At 34.9% G+C, this 19,302-nt stretch overlaps 1 protein-coding gene and 1 long non-coding RNA gene across 3 annotated transcripts in view; both read left to right on the top strand.

Annotated features, from left to right (window-relative positions):
- Positions 1 to 19,302, top strand: part of LOC120430545 (protein cramped) — a 129,977-nt gene that overhangs the window by 101,040 nt on the left and 9,635 nt on the right. The gene's annotated exons all lie outside the window — the stretch shown is intronic.
- Positions 7,399 to 8,541, top strand: LOC120431902 (uncharacterized). Its single transcript, XR_005607973.2, has 2 exons — positions 7,399 to 7,793; positions 7,861 to 8,541. It is a non-coding gene; the product is annotated as an uncharacterized LOC120431902 (long non-coding RNA).

Raw genomic sequence — 19,302 nt, 5'->3', positions numbered from 1 at the left:
GTTACTATTTTCACAGAGCCAGGAAGTCGGAGCTGACGTTGAAGTTCGAGCTGGAGTGAAACCTCGGAGACTGCATCAGATTCAGCAAATTTTCAGCAATTTTTACGTGGAGTCGGAATCTGTGAAGTCGGGTATTTTTGGAGAGCTGAAGTCGTCGTTGACGTCATATCCAGAGTCTGAGTTGTCTTCAAAGTTAAATTCAAAGTCGTGGGGCTCGATTCCCATCTGCTCCAACCTTCCATCGGATGAGGAAGTAAAACGTCGGTCCCGGCCTTGGTTGTTGTTAGGCCGTTAAGTTATTCCAGGTGTAGGAGTCGTCTCCATGCCATAAGTACAAACAACACACCAAACCAAGCCTACTCCGGTGGAATCGCTGGCAGCGGTTGGACTCGCAATCCAAAGGTCGTCAGTTCAAACACTCGGGTGGAAGGTTCCTTGGAGTAAAAGAGGTTTGGGTGCTCTCCCCATTCAAGCCTTCGGACTCCTGGGTTTGAGCAGAAACTTGCAATAGAGACCACAAAAGACCCGGGGGTCGTTAATGTGGATGGTTTGATTTTTTTTAAGGTACCCGACTCTGCAGCCCTGACTAGTAAAGAGGAGTTATGGCAACTGCAGGTTTATTTGCAAATTACAAATAAACCAAAACAATAACTTTTTTTGTTATGGAGACATACCAGTTCAATAACAATTTTTGTTATTATGCTGCTCCACCTCTCCGCACAAAATACAAATCTTGTTATTCCTTCATGATTCCTTCTGTGTTATTGGTTTGTTATTGCAATAACAACATAATAACAGTTTAAGTTATTCTTCGGACAAATCTTTGTTATTGATTTTTGTTATTTTAACAACTAATCCGATCACCCCAATAACATATTTCGATCTTCTCACAATATCAAAAACTGACCTTCCCAAGTTGTTTCCGTCTGCTCGGGATACCACAAAAATATAGGAATTCTTGAATATCAAAGTATTAATTTTGTGGCAATTCAGCACAAATCGGGAATTTTTCAGATACTTTTGTACCCGACCCATTCCAATTTCAATGAAACTTTGTAGACATGTTATCCTATATAAGCCATTTTTGTGTATATGGAGCCAAACTTATGGGAAATTGGAGAGCTTTCCGGTAAAAATATTTACGAGACTGAAACTTCATGTTTGTCATATAGAAATTGCCGAAAAACACCAAAGAACCTATTTTTTCAATATTTTTATTTTTAAAACCGCTGTATATTCACAAGGATTGGACATAGGACAATGGTCAATATGGAGACTTTTATGTAAAATTGTCTGGGAAATCTATTCCGATTATCGGTTTCTAAAAAAATTGACGTTTAGACCAATTTTCAAAAAAACAGTTTTAGTAAATGATTTTTGTATTTTTTAAGGAGAAACATACAGTCATCCCACATATTCGGAACTCCCACAAATTCGGAACACTTTTATGATAATTTGTCAATAGCATGCCAAAAGTAGCTTTTCTGTCGACCTTAATAATTTTAGAACCTTCATTTGGGCATTATCTTGCTATTTCACTAGTAAAAGTAGTACTTTTTTTAACAAAAAACTTCATTCCAAGACTATTTTGTCCAGAGCAGCAAAACACTGCCTCCAAATGTCCTGTTTCATAATTGTGGGATGTTATTGTGCCTCCCACTATTGTGGAACACCTGAATTTAACTGATATTTTCACAAAAAAGTTATTAAACCATGTATAAAACATCACTAAGCTTGAGTTTCATTGGTTTCAGTGTGAGAAGTCATTATTTGGTAATAAATATGTACTCCTGGAGAGATTTAAAGTTTGTTTACATTCGTAAGAAAAAAGTGTTCCGAATTTGTGGATTTCAAGGGTCAAAGTAATTCTTCAAAAACTTCATATAAAAGTTAAAATTTGCAGATGTTCGATACAGCATTCGAAAGATCGCAAGAAAAGCTTTCAAATGAAGGTAAACGCGAATCATTAAGTTCAATAATCGATTTGCTATGATTTTTGGAACATTGGCCGATCTGGAAACCGTTCCGAATATGTGGGATGATCCTGCATTTATCGTGAGTCTTTTTGTAACACCTAAGGCTATTTCCTCAAATATTTTGAACGAAAAAAAAATCGTGACATCACTCTAAAATTTAACTTTTAAACCTAAAAATAAAAAAATCATGGAGGTGGCGTGTATTTTTATTTCAGTGTATTTTTTTTCAGAAAGTCCGTCCAATTTCCTACAGGTTTGTCTTTGACCACATTTTGATACGATGTAAAGGCTTCGAGATACTTTACAAAAATTACAAAAATAATTAAATAACTCACGCCCTTCTCAAATGTCATTCTCGAGTGCAACTGGGTCCATGTACACAAAAATGTATAAGCCATGTCTACAAAGTTTCATTGAAATCGAAGAGGGTCCGGAACAAAAGTACCAGCAAAATTTCTGATTTGAGCTGGAATTGCTCGGAGAATTGTTCGGATCAACCAAAGCAAAAGGCTTAATAAAGTTAAGGTGAAATCGATGCCCAAAATTGTGGAAAATCGTGAATCAGTTAAATTTTGGGAATTGATTTCTATAATCTCTTTTGTTCAAATGAGTTATGCTGATTTGAACTTTGCTAAGCGAGATAATTAAAAAAAAGTTAGCTTTTGTGTTTTTTTTTATTTTTATAAAATTCGTTGCTGTCTGTGCAGAGTCTGTCCAAAAATTTGAATAAACTGGCATTGAGTTGAAATTAAATTAAGACTAGCTTGGTAATTTACTGAATTGACTGTAAGAAGAAAAAAAATCAAAACGTTTGGGACAAGTGCAAGAAGGATACAAGATAAAAATCTTGATTTCACTGAAATTGTTTAGTTATTATCTTGATTTCAGTTGACATTGTATAGTTAGCCAAATCGTCTTACACCAAAACTAAATTATCCAATTCAATACAACGAATCCAGGTTAAACCAGCAGGTTCCAGATCAAAAGTGCTCCGATTCGACTGAAATTTGACATTTGAGTTTCTTGGTCAAAATAATTTGACCTGTTTTTTTTCAGAATGTCATTATCAAAAAATTGTGAATATCCATTAACAGGATTCTAAGATATGATTTAAAAAATAAAGTTATCGGATTTCGTATATCAACCAAACTCAATCTATCATGCTTTTCGATTGAAAAGAGTTCCCAGTACATTTTTTGTGGAGACGCAAGGCGCTTTTGATCTGGATTCTACTGGTTTGACGTGGAATCGCTTTATATGAATAACCTACCGAGCACACCAGAATAGGCAATCAAACGTCAAAATTACCCCCCACTAGAGGGCGCTCAATCTTGGGGTGATGTTTTCATTATAACCTACAGCGAGTAAATTGATTTGAAATTTGAAATTGTTTTATTTCATCATAAAATCGACATTAAGGGCTAAGAGAACCAGCTGGGAGTTTTTTCAGTAAAATTGAAATATCTCGAAAACGATACATTTTCTCAACAAACCGACCCGACATTTTGTAGCCAACATTCTTACGCACCTACTGGTTAAATATGAGCTTGATTGGCTTAGTCTAGCCTGAGTGGTTATCTTTTTAGTAAAAGGTACTAAAACACCTTGAAAAATGCCTTATTTTCCTCCCAACTTTTTTAAGAAACGAAAGCTTTTTTGAAAAATCTAAGCTCGACAGTTTGTAGTCGAGACAATTACCTGCAATTAGATATATATAAAGCCATACTTTATGTGTAAAATAATTGAGTGGTTATCTTTTTCCCAAAAAATATCTGAAACATAAACAAATTCGCGCAGATTTCTACTCTCTCATTTTGTCTCGAGCTCGCGTGCTGACAGTTAGTTTGCAGTGGTGCCAGAATATTTTCTTTATATTTTTCAAAGACTTTCTAAAACACTATAATTTTTTAATGAATTTAAAAATTTCAGGTGGGGTTTTTTTCTGAAGCTACAGTTAGTTGGTGGTTGATCTACGGTCTGTTGAGAAGTTCTAGGACATCTACCAACTCTACGGAGTCCAGAGATGAAGGTCAACCTGATCAATGGCTGCTTATATCAATGACTATGAAGTTGGAACATCTTCAGGTAGCTTCAGTGAGTTTCACTGGGTAGATCTATGGTATATTGAGCATTTCAAGGACATCTACCAACTCTGTGGAGTTCAGATATGATGGTCAACCAGATCAATGACTGCCAATATCAAGGAGTAGGAAGGTGGATTATCCTCAGGTAGCTTCAGTGAGTTACACTAGGTAGACCATGGTATATTGAGCATTTCTAGGACATCTACCAACTCTGTGGAGTTCAGATATGATGGTCAACCAGATCAATGACTGCCAATATCAAGGAGTAGGAAGGGGGATTATCCTCAGGTAGCTTCAGTGATTTACACTGGGTAGACCTATGGTATATTGAGCATTTCAAGGACATCTACCAACTCTGTGGAGTTCAGATATGATGGTCAACCAGATCAATGACTGCCAATATCAAGGAGTAGGAAGGTGGATTATCCTCAGGTAGCTTCAGTGAGTTACACTAGGTAGACCATGGTATATTGAGCATTTCTAGGACATCTACCAACTCTGTGGAGTTCAGATATGATGGTCAACCAGATCAATGACTGCCAATATCAAGGAGTATGAAGGTGGATTATCCTCAGGTAGCTTCAGTGAGTTACTCTGGGTAGACCATGGTATATTGAGCATTTCAAGGACATCTACCAACTCTGTGGAGTTCAGAGATGAAGGTCAACCTGATCAATGGCTGCTTATATCAATGACTATGAAGTTGGAACATCTTCAGGTAGCTTCAGTGAGTTTCACTGGGTAGATCTATGGTATATTGAGCATTTCAAGGACATCTACCAACTCTGTGGAGTTCAGATATGATGGTCAACCAGATCAATGACTGCCAATATCAAGGAGTAGGAAGGTGGATTATCCTCAGGTAGCTTCAGTGAGTTACACTAGGTAGACCATGGTATATTGAGCATTTCTAGGACATCTACCAACTCTGTGGAGTTCAGAGATGAAGGTCAACCAGATCAATGACTGCCAATATCAAGGAGTATGAAGGGGGATTATCCTCAGGTAGCTTCAGTGATTTACACTGGGTAGACCTATGGTATATTGAGCATTTCAAGGACATCTACCAACTCTGTGGAGTTCAGATATGATGGTCAACCAGATCAATGACTGCCAATATCAAGGAGTAGGAAGGTGGATTATCCTCAGGTAGCTTCAGTGAGTTACACTAGGTAGACCATGGTATATTGAGCATTTCTAGGACATCTACCAACTCTGTGGAGTTCAGATATGATGGTCAACCAGATCAATGACTGCCAATATCAAAGAGTATGAAAGTGGATTATCCTCAGGTAGCTTCAGTGAGTTACTCTGGGTAGACCATGGTATATTGAGCATTTCAAGGACATCTACCAACTCTGTGGAGTTCAGATATGGTGGTCAACCAGATCAATGACTGCCAATATCAAGGAGTAGGAAGGTGGATTATCCTCAGGTAGCTTCAGTGAGTTACACTGGGTAGACCATGGTATATTGAGCATTTCTAGGACATCTACCAACTCTGTGGAGTTCAGAGATGGAGGTCAACCTGGTCAATGACTGCCAATATCAAGGAGTATGAAGGTGGATTATCCTAAGGTAGCTTCAGTGAGTTACACTGGGTAGACCTATGGTATATTGAGCATTTCAAGGACATCTACCAACTCTATGGAGTTCAGAGATGAAGGTCAACCAGATCAATGACTGCCAATATCAAGGAGTATGAAGGTGGATTATCCTCAGGTAGCTTCAGTGAGTTACACTGGGTAGACCATGGCATATTGAGCATTTCTAGGACATCTACCAACTCTACGGAGTCCAGAGATGAAGGTCAACCTGGTCAATGACTGCCAATATCAAGGAGTATGAAGGTGGATTATCCTAAGGTAGCTTCAGTGAGTTTCACTGGGTAGATCTATAGTATATTGAGCATTTCAAGGACATCTACCAACTCTACGGAGTCCAGAGATGAAGGTCAACCTGATCAATGGCTGCTTATATCAATGACTATGAAGTTGGAACATCTTCAGGTAGCTTCAGTGAGTTACACTGGGTAGATCTATGGTATATTGAGCATTTCAAGGACATCTACCAACTCTACGGAGTCCAGAGATGAAGGTCAACCTGATCAATGGCTGCTTATATCAATGACTATGAAGTTGGAACATCTTCAGGTAGCTTCAGTGAGTTACACTGGGTAGATCTATGGTATATTGAGCATTTCTAGGACATCTACCAACTCTACGGAGTCCAGAGATGAAGGTCAACCAGATCAATGGCTGCTTATATCAATGACTATGAAGTTGGAACATCTTCAGGTAGCTTCAGTGAGTTACACTGGGTAGATCTATGGTATATTGAGCATTTCTAGGACATCTACCAACTCTACGGAGTCCAGAGATGAAGGTCAACCTGATCAATGGCTGCTTATATCAATGACTATGAAGTTGGAACATCTTCAGGTAGCTTCAGTGAGTTACACTGGGTAGATCTATGGTATATTGAGCATTTCTAGGACATCTACCAACTCTACGGAGTCCAGAGATGAAGGTCAACCTGGTCAATGACTGCCAATATCAAGGAGTATGAAGGTGGATTATCCTAAGGTAGCTTCAGTGAGTTTCACTGGGTAGATCTATGGTATATTGAGCATTTCAAGGACATCTACCAACTCTATGGAGTTCAGAGATGAAGGTCAACCAGATCAATGACTGCCAATATCAAGGAGTATGAAGGTGGATTATCCTCAGGTAGCTTCAGTGAGTTACACTGGGTAGACCATGGCATATTGAGCATTTCTAGGACATCTACCAACTCTACGGAGTCCAGAGATGAAGGTCAACCTGATCAATGGCTGCTTATATCAATGACTATGAAGTTGGAACATCTTCAGGTAGCTTCAGTGAGTTACACTGGGTAGATCTATGGTATATTGAGCATTTCTAGGACATCTCGGTCAAAAATTTTTTGCCCGTTCTGGAAATTTCTGAATAGTTGGCATTCGATGTCTTCTAAAACATATCAAAAAATAAAAATAGTGCATTTGGCAAATCATATTTTAGTTACAAAAAGTTAAATTAAAAATCTCACCATTTTTTAACCCTGTATCATTTTTGCAGTTTAGTCCTTATCCATACCTACAACTTTGCCAAAGACACCAAATCGATCAAAAATTCCTTCAAAAGATACATAGTTTTGAATTTCAATATATTATTTTTGTATGAACAGCTATAAACTTTATATGGAAAATTATATGGACAAATTAATGATGCAAAATGGCTTCTTTGGTGATAGGAAAGGATCCAAAAAAGTTTCCGCTGCATAAAAAATGCAAAAAATAAAATTAGAAGAAAAAGATCGTTTTCGTAGAGAATTGCTCGGTATCATTTTTGCATAAAACTAACATATATTATTTTTAGCGGTCTTAATTGGTGAACTCTCTGGAAAAGTTTTGTATGGCGATACGAAAAACACTAGCTGTATCCAGTGCACGATCAACAAACGCGATGGTAAAGAAAAAGAACACGAATGTTTTATAAATTTTGAAGGTTGTGCCGGTGCGATGGAGCCGGCAATTGCTGTCGAAGGGATAAACGTTCTGTGTGAGGAAGGGTTGAAATTTTCTACCCTTATAGCTGACCGAGATACCAATGTTTACGATACAGTTTCAGACAAATGCGTGTATGGCGTAGAAATATCTAAAGCGGATTGTGTTAACCATACTTTGAAAGGATCTAATAAACAGTTATACGGTGTAAGAAAATAACCCTCAGAATAATCTACATAAATATCATATTTCAATTAAACATATTGTTTTATAGCTTGCTGGAAAAACGGAAACCGATTTGCCGCGCATAACGTTGAGGAAACTAATTCCAAAAATTTACAGCGGGTTGAAAGCAGCGATCATGTACTGTGCTCTGCATGGCGGAATTGATGTGGAAGGACTGATTCTGGACATTTTGAACGTGTTCAACCACTGTATTGGAAAACACACAAATTGCCGCGCGTACTTTTGCCGAAGAGAGGACGAACCAGAGAAATCAATCATTTTTGAAAATGCAACCGACTTGGTCAATGCTGTCGATCGAATACTGCAGAATTTAGCAGCTAATGCGGAAAGGTTGAAACATGGGTTAACGACGAACAAAGCGGAAAACTTTTTCAGCATCGTTGCGAAGATGATTCTTGGCAAAAGGGAAAACTTATGTGGGAGAGGAAACTACGCTTTGAGAGTTTTATTTTCAATTCTTTTATACAACGAAGGATATAGTTGGCCATCAAAGTGGATGCAGAAATTCACGGGAAAAACAACTAATAAAAATTTCCAGAAATACGCAGAGCAACGTGATAAACAGCGAGTTTACACAGCCAAATCCGCTCAAAGGCCGGAAGCGTCGCAGAAAAGATACAATCGACCAGAAGAAAAATGTTACGGGGAGAATAAACAACCTGTGATCTCCGATACCATAATGTCCAACAAGAAGCAGCAATACCAAGTACGATTTAGAACTGGAACAGTTATTAGTTGTATTTATAATTTATTTATTTTTTCAGATATCTAAATCACTAAAATTTGAAAACGTGGAACAAACGCACGTCAAACGCTTAGCTCAGGGAAGAATACTTCTTGTTAATATACCCGACATTATTTACACCAGAAGTTCTTCTAAATTTAATGAAAAGGCTGAATCCATGTCATCTGTGGCACAAAACGGCAAAATATTGGCAAAAATTTTCGGAGTATCAAATGTAGCACGATCAGCAGCGAGTGCTAAATTTGGAATAACATTCAGCGAACCGCTAATTGTCATCCCTTCAGAATATCCGTTTTTGTGCATTATGGTTGATGGTAATTCAAAAATTTTTTAACTAATGTAAAACGAATAACTAACTGGTAACTTTTTTAAAATGTTGTATGTTAAAATTAATCTTTCGACCGTTTGTTTTCAGGTATTGATAAACAAAAAGACTGCATAGTACTAGCAAAACGTAAAGACCTACAGAATTTCAAACAAACATATTCAACATTGAGAGATGCAGCCATGGCTAAAGCAGCAAATTTCGGATTCAAAGTTGTCCAAAACGAATTGATTCCTGATAAAAACGTTGTCACAGAGGCCCAAGTAGCACTTGAAATGATTGGTGCAAAACGCTGTTGTGTTGTTTTTGTTAATGCAGGTTGCCGAGCTGATATTGAAATTATTGAAATCCAAGCCGAACAGTCATATTTCCACAGTAAGGTAGAAGACAAACTCAAATTATTTTTTGATAACCATTTTGTGCGACAGGTAGCAATTAAAAATTATCCATTATATTTTAACCCAACCGGATCGATGAAGTGAGAAATTCAAATAAAAAATTAAATATACTAAAGAAATTAAATAATTTTTTTTCTTGAAGATCATATCACCTTATAATTGATGTACAAATTCCTTGGACTTTGGGTGTAAGTTTTTAATTGCGATTTGCGTTATTTAGATTTAGAACAACGTACGATTTTTTAACTGTGTTTTATGTATTTTTGTAATATTTTGTAGTACTTGAATACAAATTGAGGGAATCATCGCAATGAAAATCGCATTTTTGTAATAAATTATAGTACTTGAATACAAATTCTTCAGATTTTTTAAGAAATATGTATGTAATACTTGATAAAACATTTTGCATCTAAAAACTGGGGGGGGGGGGGGGGGGGGTAATGCAATAATAGTTCTATATGAATCTTAGTTTTTTACTGTGTTTCACTTTTTTTTTGTAATATTTTGTTGTACTTGAATACAAAACTCTCAGATTCTTTTAGGAATGTGTGTCCAACACAAGATGAAACATTACAACCAAAAACTTTTGGATCATTGCTATAAAAATCAGGTTCTCGAACAGTGTACGATTTTTTAAAAATCAGATTCTCGAACAATGTACGTTTTTTACTGTATTTACGTATTTTTGTAAAATTGTGTAGTACGTGAATACAAAACCCTTCACATTATTTCAGAAATATGTATCTAATAAGTACTAGATGAAACATTTTGCAACAAGAAACTGTGTGGTCGTCACGATAAGAGTTGAATTCTAGAACAATGTTTGAATATTACTATATTTTACGTATTTTTGTAATATTTTGTAGTATTGGAATACAAAACTCTTCAGATTGCTTTTGAATTATGTTTCCAACGCTTGTTGAAACATTCTTCAACCAAAAACTTTGGGGGTCATTGCAATAAAAATCAAGTTCTCGAACAACCTAAGATTTTTTACATATTTTTGTAATAATTTATAGTACTGGAATACAAAAATCTTCACAATGTTCTTGAAAAAATAATTGAAGATTTTTACATCAGAAATAATGTGAAATCAACGGCATAATTATTGGTATCACGTTCACGCGGCACAAAAGTATTCCTATCGCCTTGCTGGCAGCACGGTGCATACGGCGAGAGAGAATAGAGAGAGAACGCAGCGCGCGGGGAGAGCGAAATGTAGCAAGCGCAAAACAACAAAAATCGGCGCTCGGTCTTTCACTTAGCCCTTAATAGCAAATTATACCATTTTCAGGTAAGAAATAATTAGCTTAATTGATATAAACGAAAATATTTTTGTGATGGCCGATTTAACCTGTTCATTATCTGATTCAAAATAAGGGAATATTTTAATCAACCAAAACCTAACTAATCAATTGAGAATGTAGATTATTCAAGTGGACAAATATTTTTTAAAGTCACTTCTACCATAAAAGCAAAGATCTGCTTGAAAAATGATAATTGGATTGATTTTCAAAATTAGCAATCTAACCTCATTCTCGCGTTTTCAATCCGGATCTCAGAATTTTCAATGAAAAAGGCAACTTGGCAAAAAAATCAAAAGGTCAGTCGATAAAACTTTTTATTTCTTACCTCCTGTTAACTTTATTTTATTCCAAAAGATCAATTTTTTTTTTAAAAACCTTAAAATAGTTTTCACTCCCCTTTGCACTTATCGCGCAAAAACGTAAACGTAACCTTGCACCAAAGTTCTCCTACTCGAATGTAGGTGGCGAATAGAGTTTTTAGCTTTGGTTTTGGGGGCCTATGTCTACTTATTACTGATCAATTTTACCTCAAAAAGTTTTAGAAATAGTGTTTTGAAAATCAAATTAATCCGATTTTTAAAAATGTATTGATAAGAGACATAAACAATCAAAACTGATTAAAGTGATACTCACAATTGTACTTTCGGAATTAAAACTAGATTCGGAGCAGCTTCCCAGCAGCTTCTCGTGGCATTTTTTGTGGACCGCCGTTTGGCACGCTAAAAAAAAGGGGGAAATTAATGTTACTAAATGTGCGCAGGTAGTCAGGAAAAGTCAAACAAATCACCGCCGTGCCGGTTTCGGGTGATTGCTCTGTTTTGGTCCATCTGTCAGTCCGTTAGCGAGAGATGTGATTTAAACTCCCACTGGGCCCCAAGGTCGAGCGATTGTTAGGTGTGGCGAGATCATAACTGTCAGTGGCTAATGTGCGTGCTCGTAAATTGCGCTGTCGTTGGTTAGGTCAGGTTTGTTTTTTTTTTTTAAGGGAGATTTGTTGTTATGGTTATTGTTATGGGGTAAATTTGAAACTTGTTAACATTCCGATCGAAGCAAGCCATACTCACTTTTGCACTGGTAGCCCTGCTTGCCAAAGCCCCACAGAAACTCCTTGCAGAAGGCGCAAAAGGTGGGCTGGCGGAAGAACTTGGCCACAAACTTGTGGCCGTTGATTTCGTGCGTCCTGCAGGAGAAATAGCGGATTCTAGAGTGGGTCTTGTGCTGGGTCGACGCAATGGGGTTTGGTACAGTGAATCCAACATTTTTTGGCCGGCTACGAAACTATGGAAAAGTACAAACTGAACAAAATTCGGTTCCCGCGAACTCACCTCTGATGTTTGATGGCGCCCCGCCGCTTCGTAATGTCCCGGGCTTTGGTCTTTTGTACTAAAGGTGGCGGACACTGGCCGTACCGTGTCCCGTCCGGACTGCTGGGTTGCTTGCCGGACTGTTGTTCCTGCGTCCCATTGTTTGCGCAGTTGGCCAGGCTGAGCCCGGCGGAACCGGCGCTGGCCATCGTCATGGTCACTACCGATGAGGAGGAACTCGTGCGGACCAGCGCACCCAGTGGGGGTGCCGGCTGTGGGGGTAGCAGCGGGGGTGGTTGGACCGGTGCCAGCGGATCATGGTGCGGATCGCCGTACGCCGAGTAGTAACTGGAGGCCGCCGACGAGGAGGACGACGTGGACAGCGCGGACTGGAGGGACAGCTGCTGCTGGTCACGCTGCAGGTACGGCCGCTGGGATTGGTTGCGAACGCGAGTCTGGAAAAAAAGTATCCGGAAATTTTGAGTTATGAGATAATTTGTTTCGTCATGAGTTGGAAAGGTATTTTCCTTTATAAGGTTTTTTTTATTCAATATTAGTATGTATTATCAAGATTTTTTCAACCTGTTTTTTATAATTTAAATATTTCTTCCGCATTTGTTTTCAACTCGAGCCTTTTCACTTGTTTTTTGCTTTTAAAGTTTTTTTTTTAATTTGAGTTTCATCAACACTATTTTTTCAACTTGAATTTTATTTTATTTGATCTCCTTAACTTGAGCTTTATCAACACAAAATTTAGAAATTTGAGTTTGAAAATCATGAATTCTATCAACTCGATTTTGTGTAACATGTTTTCTTAAAGTAAGTTTTTTTTAATTTCCTTTTTGGTTTTTTTTTCAATTTCAGGTTTAACAAGAATTTTTAATTTTAGTTTTTCCATCATCATTTTTACACAGATTTTTATTTATTTATTTCAAATTCTATCAATTTGAGTTTTACATCAACAGATTTTTTTTTTCATGTTTATCTAACTAAGTTTTTTTTCCATTTCGAGCTTTGAAATTTAAGTTTTGTCATCAAAAGTTTTATTTTAAAAGTTTTTACTCTGTTTTTTTCTTTTTAAGGTTTTTCAGTTGGAATTTTTTCAACAAGATTTTTATTCAACTTATCTATTTCAAAGTTTTACCAACTTGAGATTTATCAGCATGTGTTCTACCAAGCTGAGTCATTATCAACTATGAGGTGGGTAAAAAAAGAGCGAGCCGCTCAAAGAGCCGGTTCACTAAAAAGAGCGAACGAACCATAGCTCTCAAAAAAAGAACCACGGTTCTTTTTTGAACTCCGTCTTTTGATAAAAAAAAACCGTTCCAAGATGGATTAATTTTTAAACTTGTTATTTATAAATATAATTTATTGAATTTCGAACTAATTGTAGCATAAAATTTGTTTTTAGAATTAAAAATGCAATTCCAAATTGAAAAATAATTGTTGATAAAAAATAATCCCAATATAGCATTGCTGCCAAACACCACTTAATAGTTTTCAAACTCATTTTCAGTTTCCTACTTTTCTTCCAAAAGTAAATGATTTTCTAAACAAAATGAAAAAAACTTTGCATTGTACAACTGATTGTATATTAAAGTATTATCCGAAAAAAATTTGAACATTTAAAATTGCTTAGCTTGTCAAATATTACCTAAAATCTACTAAAAAGCTGAGAGATTTTGGAAAAAAAATTGTCTTGCCCAATTAAACTTCAGCGTTTATAGACTTTATCGATTAAATCAAAATGCAGAAAAAGAGTTCACAGAATATTTTTCCCAAATAAAATGGCAGCATTAGTTAAATTTTAGCAAAAATAAACGCAATTGTGAAATTGATAGCCATTCCATTATTTCAACGTTGAGGTTCGAGTAGAAATCTTGACATAGAGACATTCTTGGTTTTAGATATTTTTCAAGTGATTTATAAAAGTCCAATGTAAACTAACTTTGAAAACCACACCATTCTTAAAAATAACCTTTTTATCAAAATTTTGAAAATGAGCGAAAGAGCCGTTCAAAAGAGCGGTTCTTTTTCATGAGCGAGCGAAAATGAGCGGCTCCTAAAAAAGAGCGACTTTGCCCATCTCTATTATCAACATAAGTGTTTTCACCTTGCATATTGTTCAAATTAGGTTTTTTTCGCTTGAGTTTTTTTCAACCTGATTTATTTTCAACCTGAGTTTATTTTTTAAATTGATGAGTTTTGCCAATTTTAGTTTTATGGCATGATTTATTCACCTGTTTTATTAAGTTATGTTTTTTTCAATCCGTGTGATTTTTAAAATTTATTTTCAATCAGCTTAAGTTTTATCAATTTATGCTCTATCAACTTGAGTTTCTTTCAGCTGAGTTTTTATCAACACTAACTTTTATCAAGTTTGGTTTGTTCAACTTTTGGATACTCAGAGAGGGTTTTTTTAATTTGCGTTTTAACAAATTGTGTTTTATCATTAAGGTGATTTTTTTCAACTTATTCAACAAGTTATTAAAACCTGATTTTTTTATTATATTTTTAATTATCTCGAGTATTCTTACTTTGTATTTTATTCCCATCCCCTTACGTTTTCTCATCTGGAATGACATGTGTTGTTCACTGTTTTTTCAACTTGAGTTTTTTTTAACAAGATTTTGCTTTATTAGATTTTCATTCAACTTAAGTTTTATCAAGTTGTGTTATATCAACTTGAGTTTTTAACTGGAATTTCACCAACATGCAATGTTTTCAAGTTTGGTTAGTTCACCTTTTGGGTTTTCTGCAAAAATGTTTCATTTGAGTTTTAACAAATTGTGTTTTATCAAAACAAATTTTATCAATTTGGAGTAACGTGAGTATTTTTTACAACAATGTTTTAGATTTGAATTTTATCAATTTGTATTTTTATATCATGAGTTCTTTCTAAAATGGAACAACATGTTATTATACACTTATTTATTTTTAACTAAATTATCTGAAAATTCAATGTCTAGATTGAATTGTATTGTGTTTTTTAATTCATTAAAAAAACATGTTAAAAATAAAGAGCCTTTATCTAGAAAAAAAACTCACAAATGTCAAAAAGCTAAAAAAAGAAAAAAATATCTATTTAGTTTTTTTAAACCGCCTTAAATATATTAAGGTTTTTTCAGAACTTTTTAAAAACCAGATTTCCCTAATTGTTTATCACCTGTTTTTTAACAGATTTTTTATTTTTATTTGAAAATATCTGAAATAGATTTTTTGCTTAACATTTATGCTTTTATTGTGTTATGTGTTTTAATCTTTTTTAGCTTTTTTTTTGTTTTTATTTTTTTTCAGTTTTAAGATTTTTTTAAAAGTTAAAAAAACATTTAGTTTACCTTTGTTTTGATCAAATTAATTTTATTTATTAGTTATTTAATTGATTGTTTTCAACTGAAGTTATTCTGACTTGATTTTTTTTCTTCAAAATGTTTTTTTTTTAACTTTTTTTAAAAACATATTGTTTTGAAATTTACTTTCATAATCATATTTTTATCAAATAACAGATTGCGATTTAGATGTTTTTTGGGTGGTTTTTGAACGTGTTGTGTCTTTTTTGTTTTTTTTTTTCAAATCAAGAATTTTCAACATGAGTTCTTTAACATGATATTCATTCAATTAAATACAATAACGCTCAACATTTATGCCTCTAGTTTGCAGTTTTTGTTTGCAAATTGTTTTTTTTTTTTCAATTTTTATTTTTATTTGTTGAACATTTTTAACTTATTTTAGCAGTAGTGTAAGATTTTCATATTGACATATTGAAGGTATTTTTTTTTGTTTTCGAATTGAGTTTGCAATTTATAAATAGATCATTGATTCTGTTTTTTTTTTCAGCAGAAAATATAGTTAAAATTAAGTTTTTTTTTCTGCATGAGATCTCAAAGTATTGTATTTTTTTTCAATTGAGTTTTTTTCACAATTGCTTTGATTAACTTGAGTTTTGGGGTTTTTTGTGAATTGTCATTCACATTTTTTTTGAAATTTTGGCATTGTGTTTTTTATTGTTTAATTATCTTAAGTGATATAATAGTAATTTATTCAACAAGTTGCAAAAAGAGGATTTTTTCCGCACGAGTCGTACATTTATCCAACGAGGTTCACCGAGTTGGATAAAAACGAAGAGTACTGACAAAATCAAGTTTTGCAACGAGTTCCATACAACATTTTTTGCAATCCCAAAAAACACACACTGAGTGAAATTTTTTGTCAAATTTTCATGTATTTTGTCAATAAATCGTTTAAATCAAAAAAATGTTTAAAAATGTTACTTTTTCGAAACAAGTGCTGAAAAGTTCAACTTTTCAGCACCCATTTGAGTGCTGAAATGTAGAACTTTTCAGCATTTATTTTGAAATGTGTTGCTATTCGATTCTGTTATTTTTGGCACAGAAAAGGCTATTTCGTCGTTCAAGAATGACAGGAAAAGTAAGTAGTTTCACGACGGAATTGCAAAAAATAATTTTTGCCTTCCGCTCTCGACTTTGGTCAAAGTTGAGGGAAATAAACTTCAAACAATATGCTCTGTTATTTTTTTGTTTGAGAGTTTGTGTTAATTAGAATATTTTCAAAATAATATTACTTGACGTATGGTTTTTAAAGTTGCTTTTGTACAACTTGATTTTTAAAGTCTTTCATAAACTGCTTCGATGTAATTGAATTTACACGGATTAAAATCAGTCAAAACCCCTCTTCCTTACCTCGGGTGCCGCCCGGGCACTTCTGGCAGAGCGCTGACTGTTGCTTTGTCCATTTCCAGCTCTTCGTCGACCATGGGCTCCAGTAAATATCATTTTCTACTGGACCAAACCAGGGCGCGCCAAAAATCGTTCCACTTTCGCAAGTGAGTGCCTCGCTGCTCCAACAAACTAATTCGTTTTTCTTCCTTTTTTTTATACTCTACAAATACAAATTCGCACCCAAAACGTGTGTGTGCCCAAAAAATTGCACTTTTTCGCGGTGACTCCAACCAACAAAACAAAGACAAAAAATTTACTTCAAATCGCAGCGTAAAATTTGCACAAATCGGTTGCTTTACGAATTGCACCACAAAAAAAAACTAAATTACAAACTACTAATACTTGTTTTAGTCCAAGGTTTCTTGCTCGCGGCGGAGCTGGGAGCTCTTCTAGCTAGCTCGAATTGCGCACTTTGCTCCATCTTTTGGCCACCGCCACAAACTGCTCCTGCTGGCGTGGCCACAACGTTGATTCTGCTGATGGTGTTCCTGCTGCTCCGGACGTTGCTGCCGCTCTCATTGCAGTGGTGGCCACAGCAGCCCGGCCGCCGGCTGATTCACCTGTCGAAGGGGGAGAAATATTTATGAGCTATCGATGGTACTACACACATGTACACATGGGTTAATTTAATTTAGCGGTTCGGCGGAATTCTCTGCGAAAATGAGGAGTGTTTTCCCGTTTAAGGTTTGTTCCTGCATTCCTGCAATCAGTTAGAGCAACGATTTTTCTAAGTGTTACTGAACTTAAGTTTTCATATTTTGTTTTTTTTTTCTTAATTTTTGCAATTTTATATTTCTTTATATTATTTTTGTTAAGTTATGTTTTTATTTGTTTTTTATTGTTTATTTATATTTTTGTTGCTTCCTCCCACCATTTGCTTTGGCTTGTTTTATATTTTTTACATTTTTTCATCTTATCATAATTTAAATACACAGCCATAGTTACTTGAAAAAAGTCCAGCTACACGGAGAAAAAAGAGTTCCCAAAATCGTGAACAAGCGTTCATGAAAATGGGAACCTCGAACAAAGTGTTCAAATTCCATGGTACGATTTTGAAAAACGTACCATGAAATTTGAACACTTTGTTCGAGGTTCCCATTTTCATGAACGCTTGTTCACGATTTTGGGAACTCTTTTTTCTCCGTGTAACAAACTTGAAAAAAAAAAAAAAAAAAAAAACAAAGCAATGAATTGAAAGTTTTTGGTGGAAACGGAAAAAATCAACTACAAAATAAAACAATCAATTATTTTATGGAAATCCCTTTTTTTATTCACATGAAAAAAAACTATTTATTTTCCTAATCATAAAAAATACTTTCAGCGAAACCTGATTTTTTCTTGCTTTCATGAAATGCTAAGATTTAGGGTAATTTTTCTTATTTTTTTAAGTTTCAAAAATCATGAAACCTTTAAAAATCATAAACAATGAACTCTCTCTGCGTTAAATTTTGGGCAGTAGGCCTGGCCGATTTAACATTTGTGAAAATTAACGTCTGTTTATCTGTGCTTATAACATAACATGACAAAAATTTCAGATATGGTCAACTGAGTACACTTTTGGACTCGACCTTCACCGATTTGGACCAAACTTGGAGGGAACGTTTATCTATCGATAGTTAACAGAAATCCTAAGTTTGGTGCTGAATGGACCATCCCTTTATTTTTGGCACCGCCCTCTTTTTTGGCGATTTTCTAAAAAAACTTTTTTTTTCTTTTGATCATAACTATGCAACTATTTGAGCAAAAGACTTTCTACAGGTTGCATTTTATAGAAAATTGTCCAAGGAATTCGATAAAAATAAAATTTTAACCCTTAAATGCCCACTAATATTATATTTTATCGTTTTAAGTATAAACATTCAGTTTTGACCAATTGCTTATATTTTTATTTGTTTTATTTTATCACCATCGTGTTCCTCGAACAATTTTACATAATAATCAATGTAGACTTCAAACTAAAATGAACTTTTGACGAGATACAGCGATTTTACTGAAAAAAGTTTGATTTTGCACTGCACTCTGTCCTATGAATTCAAATCCGAAATAAGTTTCTCACATATAAAAACCGAATTATGCGAGATTCATTCCTTTTTGTTGAAAAGTACACCATGAACTTCCGAGTGCTGCGCAAAATCAAACTTTTTTCAGTAAAATCGCTGTATCTCGTCAAAAGTTCATTTTAGTTTGAAGTCTACATTGATTATTATGTAAAATTGTTCGAGGAACACGATGGTGATAAAATAAAACAAATAAAAATATAAGCAATTGGTCAAAACTGAATGTTTATACTTAAAACGATAAAATATAATATTAGTGGGCATTTAAGGGTTAAAATTTTATTTTTATCGAATTCCTTGGACAATTTTCTATAAAATGCAATCTGTAGAAAGTCTTTTGCTCAAATAGTTGCAAAGTTATGATTAAAAGAATTTTTTTTTTAGAAAATCGCCAAAAAAGAGGGCGGTGCCAAAAATAAAGGGATGGTCCAATCAGCACCAAACTTAGGATTTCTGTTAACTATCGATAGATAAACGTTCCCTCTAAGTTTGGTCCAAATCGGTGAAGGTCGAGTCCAAAAGTGTACTCAGTTGACCTGGAATGACCCATATACATTTTGAGCACCAAGGTCCTTTTGAAGATAATTTTCCATCT

Source organism: Culex pipiens, chromosome 1 (assembly GCF_016801865.2).
Source record: "Culex pipiens pallens isolate TS chromosome 1, TS_CPP_V2, whole genome shotgun sequence".
NCBI classification, from domain to species: Eukaryota; Metazoa; Arthropoda; class Insecta; order Diptera; family Culicidae; genus Culex; species Culex pipiens.
Note: the sequence above shows the minus strand (reverse complement) of the source record. Positions and strands in the feature narration are given on the sequence as shown.